At 44.6% G+C, this 24,171-nt stretch overlaps 1 protein-coding gene across 2 annotated transcripts in view; it reads right to left on the reverse strand.

Moving 5' to 3' along the window:
• LOC126188965 (tumor protein p53-inducible nuclear protein 2) overlaps nt 1–24,171 on the reverse strand; it is a 77,106-nt gene that overhangs the window by 28,828 nt on the left and 24,107 nt on the right. Inside the window, exon 1 of one of the 2 annotated variants that reach the window (XM_049930726.1) lies at nt 17,001–17,109. The exons of the other annotated variant lie outside the window; for it this stretch is intronic. The gene's annotated coding sequence lies outside the window, so the exon portion shown is untranslated. Of the gene's footprint in view, nt 1–17,000; nt 17,110–24,171 lie in introns of those variants that run through there. 2 annotated transcript variants of the gene reach the window in all.

The following is a 24,171-nucleotide window of genomic DNA, read 5'->3' on the forward strand; positions in this document are numbered from 1 at the left end:
AAGTATAGACAGTAGAAATTAAAATGTCCTGTGGTGCCTCTCTTGCTCCAAGTCGGCCCGTTTGACGTCCTACCCTCCTTAATGGACTTTACATTAAGACGCTATGTTTCATTGACGCAAATAAAAACTGATAATACACAATACTTGTAAACTTTGCTTTTTGTACTATTTTCTTTTCGATTTGTTCACTGTGAATTATTTTAGTCTTTCATGATTATTTCAGGCCTTTTATACATAATGCTGGAGAAGAGGCCTTATCAGATATCAAGAGGTACCTGTGTTCAGAATGTTATGTTATATTCCTCGGCGTAAAGAATGCCAGCGGAAAGGTTATGAACAACCGTCTCTTACGACCTCGATAAAGGCGGAATGTAAAACTGTAATGATCTTTCCTACTGATTACGAATAGAAATTTGTAGCAAGTATGCAGTATGCGCAACTGACATGTTCTCTCTCTCTCTCTCTCTCTATGTTCTTGGATGGGCCAGGTCAGTGGAAATCTTCATTTGTTGTTCTTTTCTTCCAATAATCTCCCGTCTGTTCGCTTTGTTTTTTCTTTCTATCTTCTGACCATTCTAGATCAGTTTTTCTCATTCTCTTACCATGGAATCCTTCAATATTCAATACTTTTTCCCTAAACACTTTTCTGTCAGTTGTTATCCCACAAATATGTTACAGTCATTTTGGTTAAACTACGATCTTAACAATCAATATAAATCTCCAAAAAATAATCGTTTTCTTTTTCTCATTACATGCAATACGTTTTTCATGTTTCGATGTATTTCATCGTTTCTTCGTAATTTCCAGCCTATCACAATTTTTCGAGAGCCTGATGATTCGCCTTTCTACTACTTTCAATTTATCTAAATTATAATTTAATTCTAGACATTCGCTGGCATATAGACATTCTGGGCACACTATTGTATTGTAACGCCTCATTTTTGCGTTTTAAGGCATTTTCTATTGATTAAACGACATGCCCTTCCCTTCTTATGTATCCTGAAACTGTAGCAGTTTTTCCTAGCCACTTTCTTGGTTTATTTACCTACGATATTTGAATTTTTTAACATTCCTTTTTTTTTGGCAAATATCGGTTTTCAGAAATTTCACTGCCATTTTTACTGTTTGTTAACTTTTTTCCCCTGCAGAAATTCTTGAGCCGATCCTATTGCTAATTTTTTCTAAAAGATTAACTTGTAGCACAGCAAATGTCACGTCTTCATAAAGTATAGCAAAGTTATCTGCAAATGCGACACAGTTCATTCCACTATTTTTGTTTCCTCGTCCCAGCCGTACAGTTTATTATTACTTTTTATTACATTATTATTATTATTATTATTATTATTATTTGCATCGAGATCCTGGGTCACGCAAAGCATTCTGCCTCGCTTAAGCATTCTTCCTGATGTTCCGCGATTCTGCCATTTTTTCTCCGTGGAGTCTGCATCTTAACTCCACTTTGTCCCTGGTTTCTTTGGGACTTCAGCCTCTGGCCTCACATTCCACTTGGGTATCTTGTCTCTGTACTTGTTTCTGTCTTCAGTGTCTATTCAATCTACCTGTGCTTTTTCTAGGTCATGGTATTGTTGACCAGACCCGTTGCGTGTATGTCAGAATTTTGTAGGTGACTCTTGTTGGTGCTAGGCAGCTGATCTGCCTGTAGAACTTCAACCTTCTTTTTCTGGTATCTGCTGCTATGATTTCTCCGTGGTTTTCCTAGAGTGTAATCACTCTCGGTGTCAATTTTGTGCCGGTGATTTTGCGTCTTTCCTTCAGTGTGCTTTCCATGTCGCTTTTCGTTTGGAGTGTTAGACTCACTTGCATACAGTATTTAAGGCTCGATTACTGTATTATTTATAATAATAATAAGAACCTATGCATGCAACAATTAAATGTAGATAAGTAGATCGAGTAACTAATGAGGAGGTTCCGAATCGAAGTGGAGAAAAAAGAAATGTATGGTACAACATGACCAAAAAAAAAGGAGCGGTTGATAGGACACAACCTGAGTCATCAACAAACCGATAGTTTGGTATAGGAGGGAAGTGTGTGGGACGGGATAAAACCATAGAGGGAGACAAAGGGATGAATATGAGCACAATAAGCAGGCTCAAGTGGATGGTAGACTGCAGTAGCTGATCTAAGATGAAGAGGCTTGCATAGGATAGACTGGCTTGGAGAGCTGCATCAAACCAGTCTTCGAAATGACGAAAAGCACCTCGCGTATTCCTCCTATATGTCTACATTAGTAACGAAACGCCCCGTCGTATAGACATCTATATTATGCTGGTCATCTTACAGTGTGTGGTGTGTGGCTGAGGGTTCTCCGTGTACCTTTACCATTTCCTCCCTTTTCTGTCATTAGAGCCGAAAAATTTACCAGAACTGGGAAAGAATGAGGAAAGAAATCTGCCTTTGCCCCACGATCGTAACCATCGCGACATGCACCTGTACGGAACCCATGAAAAATCTAATTTGGTTTTGAACGATGCACTACCACGCTCGGTACATGCTAGGTAAGTTTTCCTGCCTGTCTTAGTATACGATCGGTGGGATGTGAACCATCGCAGTTAAAAGTTGGCGGTCTACGTCCAGGAGTATCGCGAGCGGTCTCCAGGCGGCTTTGCGAATGTTAGGTCAGTGCAGTGCAGCACAGCACCTAGCCGCGCCTGGCCTGGCCTGGCCTGGCCTAGGCAGCACACAGAAAGACGGGCAGGCTGGCGGTGCGCCCACGCTACCCGGGTATTAATACCTCTTACGTCAGGGGCCGCGGTTCGATAGCGGCCTGTCTGCAGGAAGCGCAGGCCATAATCCGTTCCGGTGAAGCATTCAGTCCCCACCGGAAAGGGCGCCGTTTGAATCTTGTCACCCCTCAACAGATTTCTCACTCCATTTCGTCCCAGTATTGTTCTCCTGTTCACGTTCTATTTTGTCTATCTTGTCTTGCATATTTTAACACAAAAAAAGCTTTCAAGTTATAGACACAGGTGAACTGTTAGATTCCAACTCGCTAGCTTTCCGATACGCGTTCCAATTTACAATACACAGCCGAGCGATAACCAAGATACAGTCTTACGGTGTACCTACACAGATATCTGATCGGCTCGCAGAAATTGTAAGATATACAATCTAAACACCTTCTGCCGTATGAATTTCCAGTCTTATTGTATTTGTGCAACGGGTTTTAGCGTTAAATTACGCCATCTTCAGGCCTCCTGAATGACGTGTAGGAAGAATCCCACTTCCTGCACAGTCGAAGCAGGGGCCAGCCTACAGTCCCTGGTCTCCGTACATGTCTTCGTTAACGCTACGAGCCCTTCGATCATTGCTTGAACAGACGGCAAGTGATAACCGAAGGGATCGCTGTGTTAGGAAGACATCTACGGACACCAGTGACTGAATGCTGGCCTTACTTCGACTGTGCAGGAGGTGGGATTCTTCCTACATGTCATTCAGAGGGCCTGCAGATGGCTAATTTAACGCTAGAACCGGTTGCACAAACAAAGTAAAACTGGAAATTTAGATGGCAGAAGGCGTTTACGTTTGACATTTTATACTGAACAGCCGACGTCCCACAACCATCCTGTATAAAGATGGGCTTACAGATGCAAAGAAATTTTAGTTGATGTAACCGAATGCAATACATCAACCTGCCAATGTTCAGCAGAAACGAAACGGCTTAATAGTGATCTTTAATGACCTCAATTTTATGAGCTTTATATTAAATAGGGTCAGCAGCGCTCTTTGATTGTGCGCTTACCATGGTATCATCTGCCTGGTGGGAATGAGGCTGGATGATTTTAAGAAAATGCAAAATGACTCAGGCTGTATTTGGGCTTTATTGAATTACGGAGTTCTTCAAATGCTGATGAACAGAAGATACTGCGCACAAACGAAAGAAACAACCAAATAGTTATTCTGTTACAACTTCTAGATGGCGTCATTGTATATTAATAGCTAGGAATAATAATAATCATCATAATCATAATATATGAAGTGGAAATAACACGTGAACTTAAAAGTAGGTAAGACGAATAGAAGACATATTTCTTGAGAGGATTCTGGAATACTGCAGTGTATCTGTAAAGGAAATTGCTGACAATACTCTTGTTCGACCTGTTTTAGAGTACTGCTCAAGTGTTTGAGGTCCTCATCAAGTGCATCTGACGGCGGACATTGTAAAGATCAGAGACGAGTTGCAAAGATGTCATTACAGCCCATACAGAAGTGTAAAAGAACACCCAATTAGTTATCTCCACCGATGAGCCCAATAAAACTTACTACGAATGAAACACGATTTGTCAATTATTAATATCCCAGCACAAGACTTTTGTATCATAGGATGAAAAATAAAAAGCAGCATGTTTGTGGCATTTGGACTGCAATATACACTGAAGTGACAAAAGTCATCAGACACCTAATATCGTATCGGATCTCCTTTTTCCCCCGGCGTAGTGCAGCAACTCGCCGTTGCGTGGACTCAAGAAGTCGTTGGAAGTCCCCTACAGAAGTATTCAGCCATACTGCCTCTGTAGCCCGACATAGCCTACTTGCAAAACTGTTGCCAATAAGGGATTTTCTGCACGAACTGACCTTCGATTATGTCCCACGAATGTTCGAAGGAATTTATGTCGGGCGATCTGGGTGGACAAATCAGTCGTTCAAATCGTTCGGAATGTTCGTCAAACCAGTAGCGATCAAATGTGACCCGGTGACATTGTCCATTGTCGTCCATAAAAATTCCATTGTTGCTTGGGAACATAAACCCCACGAAAGGCTTCAAATGTTCTCCAAGTAGCCGAACATACGAGGGCAGTTCAATAAGTAATGCAACACATTTTTTTTCTCGGCCAATTTTGGTTGAAAAAACCAGAAATTTCTTGTGGAATATTTTCAAACATTCCCGGTTTGTCTCGTATAGTTTCATTGACTTCCGACAGGTGGCAGTGCTGTACGGAGCTGTTAAAATGGTGTCTGTAACGGATGTGCGTTGCAAACAACGGGCAGTGATCGAGTTTCTTTTGGTGGAAAACCAGGGCATCTCAGATATTCATAGGCGCTTGCAGAATGTCTACGGTGATCTGGCAGTGGACAAAAGCACGGTGAGTCGTTGGGCAAAGCGTGTGTCATCATCGCCGCAAGGTCAAGCAAGACTGTCTCATCTCCCGCGTGCGGGCCGGCCGTGCACAGCTGTGACTCCTGCAATGGCGGAGCGTGCGAACACATTCGTTCGAGATGATCGACGGATCACCATCAAACAACTCAGTGCTCAACTTGACATCTCTGTTGGTAGTGCTGTCACAATTGTTCACAAAAATCTGAACGAACTTCTCCTTCTTCATGACAACGCAAGACCTCACACAAGTCTTCGCATCCGAGAGGAGCTCACAAAACTTCAGTGGACTGTTCTTCCTCATGCACCCTACAGCCCCGATCTCGCACCGTCGGATTTCCATATGTTTGGCCCAATGAAGGATGCAATCCGTGGGAGGCACTACGCGGATGATGAAGAAGTTATTGATGCAGTACGACGTTGGCTCCGACATCGACCAGTAGAATGGTACCGTGCAGGCATACAGGCCCTCATTTCAAGGTGGCGTAAGGCCGTAGCATTGAATGGAGATTACGTTGAAAAATAGTGTTGTGTAGCTAAAAGATTGGGGAATAACCTGGTGTATTTCAATGCTGAATAAAACAACCCCTGTTTCAGAAAAAAATGTGTTGCATTACTTATTGAACTGCCCTCGTAAAAATTTCCAGCCAATGATCGTTTCAGTTTGACTAGAGGACCCAATTCATTCCTTGTAAACACACCCCACACCATTATGGAGCCACCATCAGCTTCCACAGTGCCTTGTTTACAAATTGGATCCATCGGTTCGTGGTGTCTGTGCCACACTCGGACCCTACTTTCAGCTCTTGTCAACTGACATCGAAACTCATCTGACCAGGCCACGATTTTCCAGTCGGCGACGGTCCAACGGATATACGGTCACGAGCCCAGGAGAGGCGCTGGAAGCGATGTCGTGCTGTTAGCAAAGGCACTCGCGTCGGTCGTCTGCTGCCATAGCGCATTAACGCCAAATTTCGCCGCTCTGTCCAAACGGATACGTTCGTCGCACGTGCCACAATTATTTTTGCGGTTATTTCAATCGGTTTTGCTTGTATGTTAGCAAACGCTGTTGCTCTCGGTCGTTAAGTGAAGGCAAAAGTGGTTCAAATGGCTCTGAGCACTATGGGACATAACATCTATGGTCATCAGCGCCCTAGAACTTAGAATTACTTAAACGTAACTAACCTAAAGACAGCACACAACACCCAGTCATCACGAGGCAGAGAAAATCCCCGACCCCGCCGGAAATCGAACCCGGGAACCCGGGCGTCGGAAGCGAGAACGCTACCGCACGACCACGAGATGCGGACAAAGAGAAGGCCTTCGGTCACTGCGTTGTCTGTGGTGAGAGGTAACCCCGAAATCAGGTATTCTCGGCACACAATTGACACTGTGGATATCGCGGTACCCTTTAACGATTTTCGAAATGGAATGTCCCTTGCGTCTCGTGCGACCATAATCCTGTTGCGAATTTTTTCAGGTGAATTACCTGGTTTCAAATGGCTCTGAGCACTATGGGACTTAACATCAGTGGTCATCACTCCCCTACAACTTAGAACTACTTAAACCTAACTAACCTAAGGACATCACACACATCCATGCCCGAAACAGGATTCGAACCTGCGACCGTAGCGGTCACGCGGTTCCAGACTGAAGCGCCTAGAACCGCACGGCCACACCGGCCGGCTGAGTTCAAATGAGAGCTCAGTTGTTTTTTTTTCCCCCTTTATTGGGTCTCGATTCCCCCTAAAGGGGGCGGGCTGGCAGCAGCTTATTACGCCGCTCTTCAGCCTACAGAATTTTTTAAAAAGATGAAGATAATAAAAAATAATAACAGTTGGCAATAAAATCGGTGACTTAAAGGTAAAAACGGCAGAAAATTCTGGAGCGTAAAACATAAAACACAGGGTCGATGAAGCTAATAAAACACACAGGAAGCAGAAAAACAATAGACAGGCAATTAAAAAAAACACGGCGACAGTCTGGGTTCTGTTAGCAAGAGATGTAAAAAGCACACCCAGGGACAGCATGGTTTCTGTTCGCAACACTGTGGAAGGACGCACAACACCGAGTACTCACTTAAACACTGCGCTAAAAGTTGGCACAAATACGACATACCACACCCGAGAGCAGGTGGGGGAAACTGGTCAGATGACGGGAAAAAAGGGGGGGAAGGAGAGGAAAAGTGAAGGGGGAGGGGGAAATGAGCCAATGGAAGAGGAGGATCCATAAGAGGGGTGGGGGGTGCTGAGCAGACGGGCCAGGGATTGGGGAAGGCAGAGGAGGGGAGTACAAAAGGACTCGGGGGGAGGGGGAGAGAAAGGAGATGATAGGCGGGGACAAAACACAGGATGGAAGGGGGGAGGAAGAGGGAGCCCAGGGAAAGGATGGAGGAAAGGAGGGGGGGTTGAGGATCAGAGTTGATAGGAAGGATAAATGGAGGGAGAGAGGGCATCATCCGGGAGGGGGAGCTGATGGAAGCCACCTTGGGAAAGGAGATGTAGGGTGTAGAGATGGAGGGTAGGGGGGACACAACGGTGAAGACGTGGCAGGGGGCGGGGATGGGAAAGGAGAGGAGCAACCAGGGGGTGAGGGGGTTCAAGACGGCGGGAGGTGTAGAGGATGCGGATATGTTCGAGGAACAGGAGCAGATGGGGGAAAGGAATGAGATCATAGAGGATCCGCGTGGGGACGGGAGGCATATACGGAAGGCGACGCGGAGTGCATGACGCTCAAGGATTTGGAGGGACTTATAGAATTTGGGGGGGGGGGGGGCAGATAGCGAGGCAGGACTGGCATAACAGAGGATGGGACGGATTAAGGATTTGTAGGTGTGGAGGATGGTAGAGGGGTGCAACCCCCACGTCCGGCCAGAGAGGAGTTTGAGGAGTAGGAGGCAGTGAGAGCTCAGTCAATGCACTGCCCTTTTATACCCTGGGTACGCGATACTACCGCCATATGTACATGTGCATATCGCTATTCCAGCATATCGCTATACCATGACTTTCGTAACATGAGTGTATAATTAAAAAAGAGTGAGATATATTGAAACTTCACAATAAATATATTTGTAAATATATTAAACGACTGGGCAGCTAGAGTCCGAATAAACAATTTTTTTAACGAAAGTACTCTGGTATCTTAAAAATTGGGAATCTTTGGAAGATTGGCGGCAGTGATATGGAGAAACGCCGTTGGATTAGTTAACATGACCGGTATTCCAGGTAGGTTGTGGAGCAGTTGTGCTGCCCACAACGTGTATTTCGGAAACGTGAGAAAATGATAATAGAGAGATAGTACGCTTGCAGGAGTATAGTCAGCCATATTCCCCTTGCTTCATACGCGAATAGAATATGGCAGTGCGTTGCTGTTGTTGGTAAAAAGCACCCTATACCACGCACTTGACAATGGCGTGCGGAGTATTCTGTACGTATAAATGTCTTACGAGCTGACGGCATTTCGTATTGTGGAGTCAGCGGTATCGTTTTAAAATGATTCTAACGGAACCATGCTGTATTGTTACGAAGTTCTTAAAAGCTACCTGAAGCTTTAATTTGCATCCGAGCTTGGGAGGTTAAGCATGGGTGATGTGCGTGTCAGCTGGAAACACACTGGCTGCAAGACGAGAGGTAGGTGTGTTTCATCTCTCAACACTAGACATCACCGTTAGATTTATATCACTAATACTGAGTTGTTGTTGTTGTGGTCTTCAGTCCTGAGACTGGTTTGATACAGCTCTCCATGCTACTCTATCTTGTGCAAGCTTCTTCATCTCCCAATACTGAGTATAAACACATTAAGTGAGCTTAGTATAAGCTTATTTTATTACGGGATGACAGACACTGACTGCTGTCTCATTTAGCTACGCAACCGTCAGTTTTGGCACGTCTGCATTGTCAAAAGGCTTCTTCGTTCTAAAACTCTTCCTTTACTGTTGGTTCTGTTACAAAGTTTAACGGCACCGTAAAAAACCTTTTCACTTTCGACTGAGAATTCCGGATGTGTTATTACAGTGCAAGGTCACAGGACGACGTGTAGGGAAAATAATTCGCCCTGGAATGTGATACGCAACGTTTCCCTGCTTGAGAATGGCTAGATGTTGGCTTGTAGTCGGCTAGTGAGCAAGTACAATGCCACCGTGGTGACCTTTAAACTTTTCCGGAAGCTCAGTGCTGCCCCGTGCGCTTCGCCCGATCCAAAGCTGGCAGAAGAGGCTTTAACGTAGTTTGTTTCCCTTACTGAAATACTATTTATTTTCCTACATACTTTTAGGTCAGTGCGCCTTACACCTTGCAGAAGATACGACTTCCAGATCGTTCCAAATCAGGAACGTATTTCGGGCATGGTTTCTTCCGGGGTAAAATTCTTTCTAACTTGTGCTTAGAGGTATGGTAAACAGTTAAAATTCCGATATTATTTTCGGTGTTTTTTGTTGTACGGGACTGCAGTAGCCCTTACTTCGCCACTTACTGCCTCGTATATTTACTACTGAATTAGTGATCTTCAAGGTGCCATGCACACAGAGTCGCGTGACCCGGCCACCACATATGCAATTCGAGGTCACCGAACTGCCCTCCGCTACGTAACTTACCGGATGTAGAAGTATAGAACCGCTATTTCCCTATAGATGGTGTTAACCGTCAGTCTGTAGCGCCATCTGCTTCCCTTAACGGCTAACGACGAATGTCAACACGAAGTAACCCAACTTCCATACATCGCTATCTGTTTCAAACCCGTAAAAATGTTTAGTTTTGTGCCTACGAACTACGATTTTAGGCTAGCATTGGTTTTTGTTCTCGTTTGAAGAAAACTACTGCAGAATTGCAACGAATGCTTGTCGAAGCTTTCGGCGAACATGCTCTAGGGAAAACACAGTGTTTCGAGTGGTTCAAAAAATTCAAAAGTGGTGATTTTGACGTGAGAAACCACGAGCTCGGGAAACCACCGAAAAAGTTCCGAGGCAACGAATTGCAGGCCTTATTGGATGAAGATGATGCTCAAACTCAACAGGAACTCGCGGGACAATTGAATGGGACGCAGGAAGCCGTTGTTTCTCTTCGTTTGAAAACTATAGGAAAGCTGCAGAAAGCGGCAAAACAAAAAAAAAATGGTTCAAATGGCTCTGAGCACTATGGGACTTAACATCTACGGTCATCAGTCCCCTAGAACTTAGAACTACTTAAACCTAACTAACCTAAGGACAGCCATCACGAGGCAGAGAAAATCCCTGACCCCGCCGGGAATCGGACCCGGGAACCCGGGCGTGGGAAGCGAGAACGCTACCGCACGACCACGAGATGCGGGCAGTGGCAAAACAGGCTCCGCAAGAAATGAATGAAAGGCAGCAAGCAAATCGAAAGACCACTTCTAAAATTCCGCTCGCCAGATACAAAAGAAAGTCTTTTTCCCTCAAATAGTGACAGATGGTGAAAAAGGGATATATTCTGAGAAACCTAAGCGTCGTAAATCATGGGTGAATCCAAGCGAACCATCGACATTTCCAAATCGCTTTGGAACGAAGGCAATGCTCTGTGTTTGATGGTATCGGAAGGGTGTCATCTATTATGAGCTGCTAAAACCTGGTGAAACCGTTAACACTGATCGCTACCAACAGCAAATGATCGATTTAAATCGAGCATTACGTGAAAAAGGACCGGAATAGGGAAAAAGGCAACACAAAGTCATATTGCTCCTTGATAACGCCCCATCACACACAGCAAAACAGGTCAGGGAAACTATCGAGGCATTGAGTTGGGAAATACAGGGGATGCGGCTTATTCTCCAGACTTGGCTCCGTCCGATTATCATCTGTTTTGCATCACTGGGACACACTCTAGCTGAACAGCGCTTTAATTCGTATGAAAATGTACGAAAATGGCTCACTGACTGGTTCGCTTCAAAACAAGAACTGGGTTTTTTGGCATGGCATTCATAGCCTGCCGGAGAGGTGCAAGAAATGTATAAATAGCAATGGAGATTATTTTGAACAAAATATTGTTTATGAGTTCCAAACAACAGACGCGTAATCATTGCAACCAAATTCTGGTTTCATACTTCTACACCTCGTGTAAGACGTTCCAGTTGCCTTTTGCGTTTCAGAGATGATGTTGACGCTAAGAAGATGTGGCGCAGACCGACATCAGGCCACTGTGGAAGTTCCTAATGTGTTGCTGTAGCGATAGCTCGGGCAGTTTCCACAATCCACGCCTTCCGTTAGTACTGATCGTATATTGGTTCTTCCAACTGGATTTGTGGCGCTTCATATGACACAGTAATTCACGTGCAGCTTCTGACACCTCAGTTCGCATTTAAGTGCGGGAGACAAGGTTTATAGAACCGTTTATAGGCTATTTCTCAGCTGCCCCACTCTCGAAAAGCAGGTGGGAAAATGAATACCGGAATAATTCCGAGCTTACTCTGATTTCTCATATTTTATCACGATGGTAATTTCTCCCTTTGTAGGTGAGAGTCATCAAAATGTTTCCGCATTCGGAGGAGAAAGTTGGTTATTGAAATTTCGTGAAAAGAAAAACGCATTTGCCTTTATGATTGCCACCCTCAGAACTCGCTTAATACACTACTGGCCATTAAAACTGCTACACCATGAAGATGACGTGCTACAGACGCGAAATTTAACCGACAGGAAGAAGATTCTGTGATATGCAAATATTAGTTTTTCAGAGCATTCACACAAGGTTGGCGCCGGTGGCGATACCTACAACGTGCTGACATGAGGAAAGTTTCCAACCGATTTCTCATACACAAACAGCAGTTGACCGGCGTTGCCTAGTGAAACGCTGTTGTGATGCCTCGTATAAGGAGGAGAAATGCGTACCATCACGTTTCCGACTTTGATAAAGGTCGGATTATATTCAACGACGAACCTGGGTGCACGAATGGCAAAAAGTCATTTTTTCGGATGAATCCAGGTTCTGTTTATAGCATCATTATGGTCGCATCCGTGTTTGGAGACATCGCGGTGAACGCACATTGGAAGCGTGTATTCGTCATCGCCATACTGGCGTTCAAATGGTTCTGAGCACTATGGGACTTAACTGCTGAGGTCATCAATCCCCTAGAACGTAGAACTACTTAAACCTAACTAACCTAAGGACATCACACACATCCATGCCCAAGGCAGGATTCGAACCTGCGACCGTAGCGGTCGCGCGGTTCCAGACTGTAGCGCCTAGAAGCGCTCGGCCACTCCTGCCGGCCATACTGGCGTATCACCCGATGTGACGGTATGGGGTGCTATTGGTTACACGTCTCGGTCACCTCTTGTTCGCATTGATGGCACTTTGAACAGTGGACGTTACATTTAAGATGTGTTACGACCTGTGGCTCTACCCTTCATTCGATCCCTGCGAAACCCTGCATTTCAGCAGGATAATGCACGACCGCATGTTGCAAGTCCTGTACAGTCCGTTCTGGATACAGAAAATGTTCGACTGCTGCCCTGGTCAGCACATTCTCCAGATCTCTCACCAATTGAAAAGTCTGGTCAATGGTGGCCGAGCAACTGGCTCGTCACAATACGCCAGTCACTACTCTTGATGAACTGTGGTATCGTGTTGAAGCTGCATAAGCAGCTGTACCTGTACACGCCATCCGAACTCTGTTTGACTCAATGCCCAGGCTATCAAGGCCGTTATTACGGCCAGAGGTGGTTGTTTTGGGTACTGATTTCTCAGGATCTATGCACCCAAATTGCGTGAAAATGTAATCACATGTCAGTTCTAGTATAATATATTTGTCCAATTAATAGCCGTTTATCATCTGCATTTCTTCTCGGTGCAGCAATTTTAATGGCCAGTAGTGTATATAACTAAGATTTTCGGATGTGGAAGGTTATATTTTACGATAATTCTTTTAAAGAAGCTAACCAAATTTATCTTCTGTGAGAAAATAGTCTACCAATACCTACAAGTCGTATTTGAGAGTATTAAGGTGCCACAAAAATGCCCGAACCTCTCTTTCTCTATGACAACGCAAGGCTCCATACAGGTCTGCGCACCCGAGAGCAGCTCACAAAACGTCATCAACCGTCATTCCTCGGACTTTGCATCTGTTTGGCCCAATGAAGGATGAACTCCGCAGGAAGCGATGTGTGGATGATGGGGAGGTTATTGACGCAGCAAGACGTTGACTCCGAGGTCGAGCAGTACAGTCGTACCATGTGGGCGTACAGCCTTACCCAGTGAGGTGGCAAAAGGGTTCGCATTGCGTGGAGATTATGTTGCAAAATGGGATCGTGTAGCCAGAAGAGTGGGGGATACAATATTGTGTTGAAATCATGAATAAAATGTGCAGATGCCGAGTGTTTTTGGACTATGCTGGAATGGTTCGTATGATACATTCCCTCACTTCCTACAGCAGTTATTGTCCATTAGAACTGGTGTTACCTCTGTGGTGTCACCGCCAGACACCACACTTGCTAGGTGGTAGCTTTAAATCGGCCGCAGTCCATTAGTACATGTCGGACCCGCGTGTCGCCACTGTCAGTAATCGCAGACCGAGCGCCACCACACGGCATGTCTAGAGAGGCGGACTAGCACTCGCCCCAGTTGTACGACGACTTTGCTAGCGACTACACTGACGAAGCCTTTCTCTCATTTGCCGAGAGACAGTTAGAATAGCCTTCAGCTAAGTCCATGACTACGACCTAGCAAGGCGCCATTAACCTTATCTGGAGAGAGTCTCATTTGTATAGTGAAGAGCGATGTACCACAATGATGGAATAAAGTTAAGTATAACCTAAGCTACGTACTTTTCTTTAGTGCATTCATAACGTATCCTGTTCCAGACTTCACGCCCGTCTGCGTTAGATAGCGTGCATTTCAGCCTCCTCTATGTACAAGGTGTTGGCACATTTGCCAACACATCAACCTCTGTGCAGATGGTGCTGTGTACAGGAAACACACACACACACACACACACACACACAGAGAGAGAGAGAGAGAGAGAGAGAGAGAGAGAGAGAGAGAGAGAGAGAGGAGGGGAACATTGCGCGCATTGTCGTTCGGTAGATTGGCAATTCCCAGTTGTGCCCTTGCCTCCTGTAGACGAGCTTGGTAACGACGCAGACGTTGGGTAAACTGACCTGATGTGCAGACGCCAGCGGCCAGCACGGATGCTGCAAGTGCGAAAGAGACAGAGCACGTCTCAAATGTCCCGTGGCGATAAGGGACGCGCGCCCCCTACCCGTCTCCTATCGCCAGCAGCACAGGTACAGTCGGGCGTGCTGTTCGTGCGACGTGGCATAGTGGCCGAACACGTAGCAGCGAGTCGGGCAAGCATGCGTAAAGAAGCACTTTGTGCAGGCATGACCGGACGTCCGCAGGGTAACTATGCGTCTGTTCAAACTGCCTGAGGCTTCATCGATCTTCAGTCGTGCAAACTTAAGCGTGTGTACCGACAGCGTACAAGCTACTGCAAGCAAACGTTAGTTGTGAGGCGGTTTTCGTACCTGAGTTATGTCGAGTGATATGAAGCAAGAGAATCGCAAGTTGCTGCGGAAGTTTATAAGAATATGTGAAAGCAGGCTTGCATCAAAAATCGAAAACCGGTAACAGAAAAAAGTAAATGCCGTATGGTGTACTTTGAGCAAAATACACAGGCAAACATGTCGTTACGTAAAAATCTCCCAGAATGAAGCAAAGGAGAGAAAAGATAAAAATAAGGATCAGGTAGACATTAGGTACATAGATTTAGTGTTTCGTTAACCAGTGTTTACACCACAAATCACGTTGCGTCAAGCCGGCCGGTGTGGCCGAGCGGTTCTAGGCGCTTCAGTCTGGAACCGCGCGACCGCTACGGTCGCAGGTTCGAATCTTGCCTCGGGCATGGATGTGTGTGATGTCCTTAGGTTAGTCAGGCTTAAGTAGTTCTAAGTTCTAGGGGACTGATGACCGCAGATGTTAAGTCCCATAGTGCTCAGAGCCATTTGAACCATTTGAACGTTGCGTCATTCCTTTTTTTCGCATCATAGTTGTAAAGGCAGCCAAAACCAGCAAATGGTTGTCGTCGGAACTCCGCGCACTCGAAGCACAAACTGGTGCTTCGACAAGCGTGCCTTGCTTGCACAGTGTGGAGGTATTCTTGTACTTCAATGTCTGGCCGCCATACACACTGAAGAGTTGTATTAAGTGGCGACGGGGCTCAAGTCCACATCCTGTCGTTCCGATTTGTGTTTTTCGCTGTAGTGCTCGACCGCATAACAGCGAACAAGACGCAGTACATGGAGTTCATAATGAAGAATTCTGTTTCTTCTCACATACAAATTTTCAGCAATATTAGCACAGTTAGTGAAACAGAAGGCACCACAAGATTTCAGGGTCTGTAACTAGACGACCTAGTCTCGCGGAAGGCACAAAGCCACGGGCTTGCACAAACTGAATGCAATAACTTTACCATTAGAAAATTGTCAGCAGTGAGCACCATCTTTGCATATTTCCATTTGTTACTCTCGTACAGAATTTGAGGAAAGTCAGGTGCATAGAATATTAATATTCTTAGAAGGGGAGGCCACGACGTTGGGATCGCAGATTTGCTTCCAACTTTGTACGCCTTTAGTACGCCATTAAAACTACATAATGTGCAAGTAGTAACGTGCACTGCGTTGGCAATTCCGAGGAAATTACAAGAGAAGTTTTACGCGTCTGTTATGTGGGTTATGTGTCTATGCGTAGGTAGTCCATGTTACAGCTCACAGTGGTCAACTGATTAGCATTCGAGCTTCGTAAGACGAACGTGTGTGAGGCGGCGGTTTGACTCCCGGCAAAACGCAATCATTAATTTTTTTTCATCACTGGTCATATTATTTAATTTATATGACATTTAAGAGATAACATACCGAAAAAAGTATATTTAGTGAATTACTTGCACGAAGTTAAGATTTATGTTTTCCATGTCTTTATGACAAACATCATCCTGCAACGTGTGATGTCAAGAGCACATCCGACGAGTTATTGTAATTACTCTTGTGGTCTGGTGCATTGTGACTTACTATATTACTGATCGTGATTAATGTCATTAATATCATTATTTATCGAGGTTTGGCTTGGGCTTCCCTAGCCTGTTAATTACAAGTAGTATAGTCACATATATGAAATTCACTACAACTTCATGAAAATGCACGTGGTTTCTTTTATTATATTTCTTCGCAGATGTCATAAATTAAATAATCTGACCAGTGATGAGAAAAATATAGGTTCAATAACAAGTGGTAGCGGGTTTTGAATCGTCGCTCATACACGACGCGCTTACTAAGCGCTACCGCTAACCGGTTGACCACAATGACTTCGCAGAAGTACATCAGTTACGTAATAGACACGGAAACCTTTCTTGCGATTTTCGCGGCACTGCCACAATAGTGGACTTTGCTACTTGCACATTATGTTATATTAACGGCCTACTGCAGATGTACGAAGTTTGACGTAAATCCGTGAGCCCAACGTCAAACCTTGAGGGGCATTCGTGATGTTTTAAGTAACGAACCTCACGTATGCGCCTATTTAACAAGCTGGTGGTTCTTATGTACACCTCACTATAAGCAATTTCCTGTGAGATTTGTGGTTGGCAATACGGCCACGTGTAAAAGGAACAACAGCATCTATTCGGCGAACAAACTACAGATTTATCTTGCGATTATTGCTTAGAAATGAGTCCATTACTTTGCAATATACGCTTCGTTAGTTCTTCAAAGATTTAAAGGCGGTTAGTGTAAAGGTACTGATTCTCAACCTCCTATTCACGGCAGGAATACGTGCTAGCTAGTCTACTAAACTGTGCTACGTAACTGAATGTACGAAAACCAATGGTAACATTAGTAATACTGTCACGGCGGCAAATAAATACTAATTATTCTACATCGTTATCCACGCACCTGTTATTGTTTTCCTATCGCTGTCGATTTCGAAGCCACAGGGCCCAATCTTCAGACACAAAACTGCGGGAAGTGGTGTACAGTATACCCGCAAGTGTATCACTCGAACTTTAGCGTATCACTCGAACTTTAGCAGACAGTGAAAAGCACCCTTCTGCCACGCACTGTGTACTGTACTGTAGTGTGCAGGTACTGCGTGAGGCCAGGGGAACCGACAAGTGGCTGCGGCCGTGGACAGGAAGGAACCTGCCTCCAGGAGGATCGTCTCGCCGCTTGCTCGCCAAACAAAGGCGGCCGCTGGCTGCACGCAGACTTTGCCAGCTCAGCCATTACCGGGACATCTCCTTATACCGTACGATGTGCTTTGCAAGGCAGCCGACACTGTTTACGTAACACCGACTGACAGGGCTCAGTGCATTGTCTTTCCCGGTCTCTTTTTACTGTCGAAGGGCACGGCAAGAGGTGGAGCGCCTCCCAAAACATCAATGAAAAAGATGAACAGACCTGACATATTAAGTATCTACGTCTACTTCGCAAACAACCGAACAGTGCACGGCACTTCGTACAGTTTTAGCACATTTGTCCCATTCCATTCGCGTATCAAGTGAAGAAAAAATAATTCTCTATAAGCCTGTTCAAAGTGGTTCAAATGGCTCTGAGCACTATGGGACTTAACTGCTGAGGTCATCAGTCCCCTAGAACTTAGAAATACTTAAACCTAACTAAGGACATCACACACATCCATGCCCGATGCAGGATTCGAACCTGCGACCGTAGCGGTCGCGCGGTTCCAGACTGTAGTGCCGAGAACCGCTCGGCCACTCCGGCCGGCTATTTAGCCTGTTTCGCGCCCTAATTTCTCTCATATTATTCTCGTCATCTATGGGATTTACGATGGTGCCTACAGAATTGTCACCTAGGCTTCTTGGAATACCGCTTCGTTTACTCTGCTCAACACGTTTTCACGGCGAAAACGGCGCCATTCATCCAAAGATTCTCATGTAACTTGTGTTATTATTATTATTATTATTATTATTGGCGTTTAGCTTACACCATACAGTCAGCTTATTCTTACACAAACTACAGGATGTCAAGGCTAGAGGTATATACAAACAAATGCTTATAACGATAGAACTCTACGTTTTATGTTCTTGGGTACCTATGCAATCAGTAGATACACTCTCCAAGATTTTATCCTCACAATTTCATGAACAGCGCTGAGTTGTATGATGCATGCGCAAAAACCTTAATTGTGTATTAGACAGACTTATTCCTTACAGTCAACTTGTGGACCCCACTACGAAAGCTGCAGTGTTTGCTATGGTTAGCAGAGTTAAAATCTGTAACAAGTGTTCAGTGTTATGCAAAAAGAGAACGGAACGTAGATTTCCCCCTCCACAAGTAAGCCCATTTATGACTGGGAAAGAATCTTAGAGAAACGGGAAGTTTGATTTCAAATGCTGGAAAACATCCTAAAACGCATGCGAATGAAGAGACCGTGGAACGTGTGCGCGAAGCATTCGCCATAAGCCCACGTAAATCCATTACAAAAGCTAGTGGGAATTAGCCGTCTCCCGTACGGAGACGCACGACATTGTACGCAGACGTCTCCGGTTGCATGTTTAAAAACACCAAAGTTTGCCTGAGGATCACCGCAGGCGATGTGATTTTGCTGATGAAATGTTGCATCGTATAGATGAAAGAAACGACTACCTTAATGCAGTGCTGTTCGGTGATGTGGCAAAGTTAACTGACATAATTGTCGAATATGGGGAAGTGAGTCTCCAGGAGAAGTGACTGAGTACGAAAGGAACTCACCAAAAGTTAATTTGTGGTTGGGATTACATAAGCTTTGATGAATGGTCCATTTTTAAGGACTCTACAGTGACAGGGCAAAACTATCTCGACATGTTGATATGATAACCTATGCAGTTCCGCAGATGCCTCCCGACGTCGTTTTCCAACAGGATAGTGCACCACCCCGCTATCACGGGGATGTCACCCCATTTCTGCACGAGTGTTGGATCACAAAGTGGATTGGGGGGAGGAGATGGGTGTCCCACTGGCTGGCTCCCCCCTCTCCCGACCCCACTCCGCTGGGCAGTAGAGACAACAGCTGCCATACTTATGAGCATGTGGCGGGAAGTGGTGAAACGTTTCGATCTCAGTCGAGCTAGAAACTATGCTCACACTGAAATGTACCAACATGCATAGAAATATCTAGGATGCCGTGTACAATGTTGGACTAATAAAGTCATAAACGTTAATAGGTACTGAAATATAAACAAATGTTTTTGTACAGGGTGATTCAAAAAGAATACCACAACTTTAGGAATTTAAAACTCTGCAACGACAAAAGGCAGAGCTAAGCACTATCTGTCGGCGAATTAAGGGAGCTATAAAGTTTCATTTAGTTGTACATTTGTTCGCTTGAGGCGCTGTTGACTAGGCGTCAGCGTCAGTTGATGCTAAGATGGCGACCGCTCAACAGAAAGCTTTTGGTGTTATTGAGTACGGCAGAAGTGAATCGACGACAGTTGTTCAGCGTGCATTTCGATTTCGAACGAAGTATGGTGTTAAACCTCCTGATAGGTGGTGTATTAAACGTTGGTATAAACAGTTTACAGAGAATGGGTGTTTGTGCAAAGGGAAAAGTTCTAGACGGCCGAGAAAGAGTGATGAAAATGTAGCACGCATCCAGCAAGCATTTGTTCGCAGCCCAGGAAAATCGACTCGCAGAGCTAGCAGAGAGCTGCAAATTCCACAATCAACTGCGCCACCACATTGGCACTTATCTGTCCGTAACTACCTGAACGTCAACTACCCAAGCCGATGGATCGGCCGCCAGGCAGCCCGTGACAGAGCACTTCATCACTGGCCTCCAAGAAGCCCTGATCTTACCCCCTGCGATTTTTTCTTATGGGGGTATGTTAAGGATATGGTGTTTCGGCCACCTCTCCCAGCCACCATTGATGATTTGAAACGAGAAATAACAGCAGCTATCCAAACTGTTACGCCTGATATGCTACAGAGAGTGTGGAACGAGTTGGAGTATCGGGTTGATATTGCTCGACTGTCTGGAGGGGGCATATTGAACATCTCTGAACTTGTTTTTGAGTGAAAAAAATACATTTTTAAATACTCTTTGTAATGATGTCTAACAGAAGGTTATATTATGTTTCTTTCATTAAATACACATTTTTAAAGTTGTGGTATTCTTTTTGAATCACCCTGTATATCTCTAGCCCGGACACGCTGTATCCAGGAACTGATATATCATCAATGTAAGAAACGACCATGCGCGCGTTGTCTGTAATATGTTGGTGTCACATGATTCTTGTAATACTTGAGTGTGGTTGGATTCTAATAAATCTGTGTTGTGCTCATATTACTGTTTCTCCTGATGCAAGAAGAATTGCTGTTTTAAGAAGTGGAATTTGTATAAGATAAGGCTGAGTACCTGAGGCAACCGTCAATCTGTACATCGCGTGGAAAAGTCTGTAATAATTCCGCTTTACTTTCTTCGAGCATCGGTGTTATACTATCGATCTGTTAGGATGCTAGCAGCGCGTCTTTCAGTGACTTGATACAAGACTTTGATAAGGACTTCGAGCACCGCAAAGAGCCCTCTCCAACTGGAATAGTAACTGCACTTCTTTCAACACCCGAGCAGCCACTTTAATCTTCTTTCAGCACATGAGCAGCAAATTTAATCAGACATCAGCTCCCTCCATCTACGTCCGTGTTCAAACCAATCTACCTATTATAGGTGCTATACGCTGGTGATGGGATGCATGCGGCACATACCAGAGAGGATCTAGAAAATCAAGACCAAACATGGTAATGATCGTCTGCAAAGATCTGGGCCTTAGTTTAAACGTCCACAAGACTGAGTACCTCTAAATGAGTCCACTTCCTGAAACTAAAAATTAATGGAGCTGCTGTTACCAAGATGAACACGTTCCGATATTTAGGTTCTCGACTACAGAGTGACGGGTAAGTGAACGAGGATGTGCGAGCAAGAATCAGAGCGACCTGGGTGCGATTCAGAGACATCACTGGTATTCTTTGTTATAAGAAGATGCCTATCCACCTAAAACTAAAGGTATTCTGCACAATGGCGAGGCCAGCTGCAGTATACGTACCGTACACCAGAAGTTCTGAGCACTCACAACATGTCGTGGAAATGCGGTTGGTGAGAAGATCATTAGGCGTTTCGCTGCTCGACCACATCAACAATACAACGACCCGAAAACTAGCTGGAGTGACTCCAGTCGATGAAACGATGCAAGAATTGAGACTTCGGTGGTATGGACATATCATATGGGCACCACCTAATTCACTCATTAGCCTATATCATCTCACTGTTGCAGGCCAGAGACCTAAATTACGGTGGCAAGACACAGTAAACGCATATCTAAGATCACGAAATCGAAATGTCTAAATCCACAGGAAGTGTTAGAAGTTGCATGCAGTTATTTCTAGTACTTGCTGGTGAATCAGGGCACTAGAGACGGAACGTAAGGGAGGGGCACTTTCTTTAAGTTCTGTTTCTCAAATATATTATCTGTTACGATATTTATGGAGGCAGTTAATGTTGTGTATAACTCCTTTAAACACTGAAAGAAGCCGCGTGCGTTTTCGTCAGCATGGTACCTTACGAATAAAAGAGGCAGGGTGGAAGGAAAGTTTTAAAAGTAATGTTGCATCAGCAGCGGAAAAACCGTGGAACAGACAAACAAGTTTCAGTCATTACATTACATCGTTTTTCGGAAGTGCATTCGGGATGGAATATTCGACCCGTCGAGAAAACGTCAAGAAATATAAGTCTTAGTCATGTTCACATCAGCTGTTTGTCCGCCGCTCGTGGTCTCGCGGTAGCGTTCTCGCTTCCCGAGCACGGGGTCCCGGGTTCGATTCCCGGCGGGGTCAGGGATTTTCACCTGCCTCGAGATGACTGAGTGTTTGTGTTGTCCTCATCATTTCATCATCATCCAGGAAAGTGGCGAAATTGGACTGAGCAAAGATCGGGTAATTGTACGGGCGCTGATAACCACGCAGTTGAGCGCCCCACAAACCAAACATCATCATCATCAGCTGTTTTTTATATTTTATATATTTTTTGCTTCATTGGAATGAGTTACAATTGTTGTGAGTGGATATTATAACACTTTTTATCAGCTAATACCTTTTTGCAGATAACCACACCAGCTGCTAGCTAGAGTGATTTGTGCTACGTTAATGATTATAAAAATAAGGATCCTGAGCATTTGTTTCAGTGCGTCCCATTTATTTCAGTGATGGTCCTATTAACTTCCCAAGCACAACAGAAATGAATGATGTGCTTTTGAATGACTCTCCACTCACAAACAAAACACTATTTTCGTGCTCAAATTCACAAATCTAGCAATTCTTTCTTCTTCTTCTTCAGTTCATGGGTTAAGCATTAAGCCTCTTCCGTCTTCACAAATTGTCTGCCCATCTCGTCTTAGGTCTTCCAACATCTCGCCTTGTGATCGGATTGTAAGCTAAAGCTAGTTTGGGAAGTCATTTGCCGTTTGGCATCTTGTACTGTTTGTACCGGGTGTTGCGGTGTTTGGTTATTCCTTCTTCACTTGGCTCTATTTTTAGTTCTTGTCGCACGGTTTCGTTTTTATGCGGTCTGTTCTCGAGTAGCCTTTGTATTTTACCAAATGTTCTTGTTGTACGTATCGAACATTCACCATTAATTCTTTGTAATATAATTAGTTTTTTGTGTCACCCTTAAAATTTAGGCCTTATGGCAGCACATGTGTCAAAAGAGATCAACTTAGTTATGTCAAAAATGGAAATTTTAGCATGGCACACACAACAGTGTCACATAAAAACTAACTGGTTTATTTTGAGTGGCTCTATGTACTGTTGGTCCGCTTTTATCTGAAACGCGTTTCACACGTGCTAGCCAGGCAGCGTTGTACTTGCAGAGAAGATAACAGCAACCTGCAACTTTTTACAACGCTGTAGAGAAGATAACAGCAGCAAACCACTTGTTACAATGCTATTTATTTAAATAAACAAAAAGCATTATAAAAAGTGGCTGTCTGCTGTTATCTTCTTCTGCCCCTGTATTTTGTACATAGCCAAGGGCTCAAAATATCAGTTTTCGACCAAATAGCAGCATTGTGCTGTCTTAATGGAATAAAGCAATTTGTCCGCGACGACGTAAGGGATATTGTTAAGTGCGAGCAGCCTTGTGTTAATGCGAAGTGGGTGGGCAGCGACCAGCGCCAACACACTGAAATTGCCGCTGCGCATCGCTGCTGCCGCCGCCGCTTGTATTTCGGATTCACATGCTTGGCAACCTCGCAGAGGCGCGGTTCGCGGACTTGATGCGGGCGGTCAAACACTACGAGATGCGCACCCTACGAGGGAGCTAAGTATTCTCCACATAACGGAGTCCCACCCACTTCGCATTAACACAAGGCTGCCCTGAAACGGTTTTCAAAATCCCGTCGACACCGTCATTAGAGACAGAGCACAAGCCTGGATGGGGACTGAAATTGGCGGAGACCTTTCAAAACAACCATTCCGGCGTTTGCCTCGAGCGAATTAGGGAAATCACGCAAAATGTATGTCTGGCCGGGTGAATCTTCAATTTTCAAGTCCTGTGTCTTACACTGCACAAGCTTGTTCTTAGCAGACATATTAATACGGTAGCGTCTTGTACGACACGTACGCATCCCAGAGGCACCCAGCGGAACATCACCATCGTTAAATATAAATAGTCTTCCCATGCACATGACGTCTTAAGAGTCCCTGTTCTAGAGAAGAGACCTAACAGAACATAACCTAAAAAAAAATTCGCATTCGAATACTTACTCTTCAACTGTATGGAATGATATGACATCAGACTAAAGGGAAACATGGAATCCTTGCTAGAAAGAACAGAGCGAATTGTCATATAAGGTGTTTGAATACTGAGGAATAGTGAGAAATCAACTGACAAGACACTTGGGGGAAGACGCCATATATTCCCCAAAAACCAGCTTTCAAAAATTCCGAGAATTGGTTTTCACGAAGGAAACTAAATTCTCCAAATCACTCACACACACACACACACACACACACACACACACACACGTGTCGATCGCATACAGACCGTATTGATTAAACTGAAACTAGTAACACTTGA

Source organism: Schistocerca cancellata, chromosome 5 (genome assembly GCF_023864275.1).
Source record: "Schistocerca cancellata isolate TAMUIC-IGC-003103 chromosome 5, iqSchCanc2.1, whole genome shotgun sequence".
NCBI lineage: Eukaryota > Metazoa > Arthropoda > Insecta > Orthoptera > Acrididae > Schistocerca > Schistocerca cancellata.